A 5464-nucleotide genomic window follows, 5' to 3' on the forward strand; every position below is an offset into this window, starting at 1 on the left:
GTCTAGTTCCTTTGAATATATTGTAACTGCATCTGCTATGTGTTATGAGTAAAATGTTTCAGGGCCACCTATTGATTTAACAGCAAAACAATTATATTCACTCTAATGTGTGTTTGAGTGCCTACCATATGCAAAGCAATGCAGGTAATATATAAATATGTAAAATCCAGTTTCTGTTCCTAAGTATTGTCAGTTTAACAGGATTAGGGAAATAAAGGAAATCTACTCTTTTAGGCACCCAAGTGGATAGAGGTTGTGCTATCAGAAAAAAAAGTTTAGGCTATGTTAGTAATAGAAGCAGAATGAACCATAAACCAGTTTAAACATCTCGGGGAGCCAAGGGGAAATAAATGAAACTGCTTGCTATGCCTTAGTAGTTGGTTTTTTCTTATCTAGGGATCTCTAAGTTAAGGTTTACAATCTATTATATTTTTATATCTTTACAGTTTATTTTTTCTACATGTTTGTACTCTAAGCATCTACGGGTGTATTACTTGTTAAAAGCTGTATATGTAGCATGTAGAAATGGAAATAAATATAATACTTATTTCCTCAAAAGAGGCATACATAAAGTTATGACCATTGTTAGCATAAAGGAGGGAGAGGTCACATTCTGTGGAAAATTATCGGAATCAATTTCATGAAAGAACATTTGAGCTGAGATTTCATAAAGTTGCATGTGATTTCAGGCAAAGTTAGGGAAATTTAGTGACATGTTTACCTTGTGCTACGTCAAGGAATAAGTGTGAGTAGAAAGAGAACAGTATATGGTATACTCATGAGAGAGTGAATCTTCCATTTGAGCAGGATTGTGGGCTATGTGTAGGATGTCTGGTGAACCTGGAATACCTGTAATTTAAGTAAGTAATGGGGATCCATGAAATAATTTTTTTTTTTTTTTACATAGGACATGGTGGTGGTAGTGGTGGTGGTAGTGGTGGTAGGCTAATAGAGCTAGATAATCTAGTAACTGCATTTGGGTGTTTATTGAATTCGTGTTTTTTTCTCTTTCAGGAAGTTCATGATTTGTTGAAAGACTATGACTTAAAGTATTGTTATGTGGACAGAAATAAACGAACAGGTAAGGTTTCTATTTTAAGTATCTAATTTCATTTTGATTCTCCATATACTCATAGAACAAAAAAGCTTAGCGCTTTTCATATTTAAGCTAATCATGGAATTTTTAAGTCTTAAATCATGCAAATGTAACCCACACAATCTGTTTTCTGAAGGTAATATTGGTATCCTAAATATTAATTACATAAATGAATATAGTGTTACTAGAGACTTATGAATTGTTACAATGAATGTTCTGTTACAGTGAATGTTCTTCATAGGCTCAAAGTTCCTTGGTTTTAATTGTATATTACTGACTTAGTGAATAGATTGTATGACTTGACCTTTAGCTGGGGAAATTGAGAAACTCACTTAGGTTTTCTGAGTATTAGTTTTATATCTGTGAGATTAAAAGACTAGATTATTTCCTTTTTGTGCATGTAATATGCAGCTGTTTAAAAGCATCCTTTTAAGACAATAAAAATAAAGTATGGAGGATAATATAATCACTATGTACACATCCACTCCCAAATTATCAAATGGTAATATTTTGTCTTTACAAAGTATATACATAGCTAGAGCCCTCATGTAGATCTGTTGAATTTTTTGAGATTAAAAAAAAATTGAAATTCACTTTCTACTATTCTGATTCCATTCCCTCCCAGCCTCCTTGTCTAGGGGCAAGCACTTATGAATTTGGTGCATATTTTCCAATTTATGCAATTATATTGTGATAGTCATTAAAGCTGTTCACAAATTCTTGTTCTTTTTCTTCTGAGCACAAGGTAAGATGGTACTTACCTGCGCCACTTTGAAGTTGAGAGTGGACTTGTAATTTGCTTGTTGATGAATGAAGTGAGAGTGGAAATGACATGTATCCCTTCCAGGTGAAAGATTTCAGAACCTGCATGTGATTTCCTGCTCACACTTCCCTATGCTAAAGTAATTGGGGAAGGTAACAGAACCTTTTTCAACCTAGGTCTCAGAGTGACTATAATGAGCAAAATGTCCTTCCTTCCTTACCTTCAGCATGGGATATGCAGCATGAATCAGATGAAGGCCTTTTGTTTTGTTATGCCATTGAGATTGTGTTGCGCGGATGTTTGTTACCACAGTGTCTTGACTAACCTGTAATTTTACTGTATGTACCTATATATAATTAATGGTAGTCTCTGTTTTAAGCTTTTTCATACATGGTATTCTAATATATATTTCATTTAGCAAACTTGCCTTTTTTTCGGGTTAGCTCAGTGTTGTTTTTCAGATCTTTCCACATTGATATATATAACTCAGGTTCACTGATTTAAGCTACTACATATAATTATCATGTGAATTTATTACAGTTAATGTATTTGTTACTGATTGGCATTCAGGAAGCTTTACCTTTCTCGGTATTTCAAACAGTGATGCAATGAATAGCCCTTTAGTTGACTACTAATATACATTTCAACTCTTTCTCTGTAACTGAAGCTCTGAGTCATAGGTGTGCACAATTTCAGTGTTACTACATATTGACAACGGGATTAGAGGTAGCAGCCTTCACAGCTCACACAGAGCCAGGAATAGTGCTATTCCCACTAGTCAGGATGATAAACCTCATAATTCATGGGGCATCAGAAGGAATAATCAAAAAGTTTTTGTCTCAGGAATGGGAAAAATTAACTCGAGACAATGATGCTCTTGTCCTACCTAACGAAACTTAAAAACGAGACCAGAACGGATCAGAGTGCTTCCTCATAACTTAACCATATCCTGGAACAAAACTCAAGAATATTTATATGTGTCCAAAACATCTGACACCCAACAAAATAAAATTTACGGTGTCAGACATCCAATAAAAAAGTAGCAGACATGATGAAGAAGCAGGAAAACCTAACAAAAATCAATCAAAACTGGTCTAGAATCGACATAGATGAATTAATAAAAATGGACATTAAAGCAGTTTTTATAATAGTCTTCCATATGTATAAGAAGTTATAGTAAGATTGAACATGGTAAATAGAAACATGGAAGATATAAAATATCCAAATCAAACATCTGGAGATGAAAATTACAACATCTGACATGAAATACACTGGATAGGATTAATGGCAGAATAGACATTGTGGAAGAAAAAATTAGTGAACTTGAAAACAATGATATAAATGATCCAAAATGAAACACAGAGAGAAAAAAGACTGTAAAACATGAACAGAGTATCAGTGAACTGTGGGACAGCTTCAAGAACAATTAGAGTCCGTGGGGGTAGGAATAGTTAAAAAAAAAATTAAAGAATTAGTGGCTGAAAAGTTTTCAAATTTTGATGAAAATTCTAATCCCAGAAATCCACAGAGCTCAACCAACTTCAAGTACAAAAGCATGAAGAAAACTACAGGGTATGTTGTAATCAAATTGCTTACAGTTAGTGATAGAATATCTTAAAAGTAGCCAGAAAAAAAGTATACATCATTAATGCATTTAGTAGGACAAAGATTAAGATGATCATAGATCTTGGAAACAACACAAGCGAGAAGACTGTAGGGTAACATCTTTTCATTCTTTACCAAAAGAAAAAAAAACAACAACAGGTCAGCATAGAATTCTTTACCTATTGAAAATATCTTTCAGAAACAGTGATGAAATAGAGATGTTTTTCAGTCATACAAAAGCTAAAAGAATCATCTCCATTAGACTTGCACTGTAAGAAATACTTAAGGAAGTTCTACAAGCAGGAAGAAAATTATAGATGGAAATCTGGACCTACCCAACAAAATGATGAATACCTGATATGGTCATTATGTGGGTAAAGACTTTTTTCTTAATATTAAAATATCTTTAAAGTATAATTGACTATTAAAAGCAAAAGTAATAATATTACATCGTGAGATTTGTAACACATGTAGAAATAAAATATATAACGGCAATAATACAAAGGCTGGGAGAGGAGAAATGGGATTGCACTGTTTTCAGTCTGTTATACAGTACATGAAGTGGTGTGATACCATTTGAAAGTTGACTGTGATAAGTTAAAGATATATACTGTAAACCTTAAATCACCAGTTAAAATCACACAACACAGAAATCATTAATTGTATTAAATGATTTTGCCTTGGATTTTGGGACCTATGGTATTTGTGGAAGCATGTATAATTAATAACTCAATTGATAAAAGATGGTTACAGTTCTAAACTATAACCTTGCAACCAGAGATTTCTGTGGTAGATATGAGGAAAATATTATAGTAAAATAGGATACATTAGGGGAAAAAGTTTGGGCACATGCTTGCCTTCAAATTGGACCCAATAATAAACTAAATAGTAGACCATGCAATGACTTTTAAAAGAATTGGGACCAATTGTGGGATGTTTAAATTTCACAGGGAAAATAATAATATAATTAATCCCAAATTCCCTTCCAGCCTTTTTTCTGTAGAGTGACATCTACCATTTCCATGAGAACCAGTGTGTGAATTTATTTATTTATTTATTTTTTTAGAGAATTTGTGCTCTTGGAAAAACATGGAAGAAGCTATAGAACAGAAAATGTGACCTCCTTTCCCTACTGCCTGAACTTTTAAATTTATTTCATTATGTTATTTAAATTCTTCCATAAAACCTGAGTTGAGCAAATGCAGATACCTAAGAAAAGGAAAAAGAGATTTTCAGTTTTAAATTTAGTTGATTTATATATGCATTTATTTATTCATTCATCTGACGCAAAACTTCTACCATACGTCACGTACTAAGATAGTTGGTGGAATACATTCATTAGTAATTTAGGGAGCTCACAGTTTAGTAGGGTAGCAGGCATCTAAGCAAATAGATTATGATGTGATGTGATCTATGCAATAATCCGAGCAATGTTCAAGATAGAGAGCTATAAAAAAATAAGGAATGGTTAACTCTAAGAGAGGACCTGGGAAGGCTTCCTGGAGATCATCATGGAGTAATGCATGGACTGAATTTGAAAATCAGCTAAAAGGTTCCAAGTATTCTAAGGTATGGGGAGTGATGTTATAGGCAGGGGAATTAAATGTGTGATATATGGGTACCTGAAATAACTGGATCTCTACAGGGAGCTGCAAATATTTCAGTTTTCTTGGAGAATAAAGAGCTATTGTGGAAGGGAGGAAGTATGGCAGTTAATGAGGCTGGAGTTAGATATAACGGGCATTGTAGAGTGTGATTAACAACCTGGCACTTGGCTTTTTCTGTGAGTAATAGCAAACCTTTGCATTTAAGGCGGCAAACAGGCACAATTAAACTTCTGTTTTTTAGAGATCACTTTATTGTCACTGTGGAGAAAGGATTAAAAAAAGGAAAAGCTAGAGGAATGAAGAAAGGGAAATGGATTCAAGACCCATTAGACGAGTGGAATTTGAGGATTCCTTTTATATGGGAAATGAGGGAGACAAAGTTTAGGTTAATTC

The 5464-nt window shown here is 33.5% G+C and overlaps 1 protein-coding gene across 1 annotated transcript in view; it reads left to right on the plus strand.

Annotated features, from left to right (window-relative positions):
* Positions 1–1013: 1013 nt before the first annotated feature.
* RAVER2 (ribonucleoprotein, PTB-binding 2) overlaps positions 1014–5464 on the plus strand; it is a 69915-nt gene continuing 65464 nt past the window's right edge. Inside the window, exon 1 of the mRNA XM_011985476.1 lies at positions 1014–1081. The gene's annotated coding sequence lies outside the window, so the exon portion shown is untranslated. The remainder of the gene's footprint in view (positions 1082–5464) is intronic.

The sequence above is a fragment of the Mandrillus leucophaeus genome, unplaced genomic scaffold (genome assembly GCF_000951045.1).
Source record: "Mandrillus leucophaeus isolate KB7577 unplaced genomic scaffold, Mleu.le_1.0 Scaffold284, whole genome shotgun sequence".
NCBI classification, from domain to species: Eukaryota; Metazoa; Chordata; class Mammalia; order Primates; family Cercopithecidae; genus Mandrillus; species Mandrillus leucophaeus.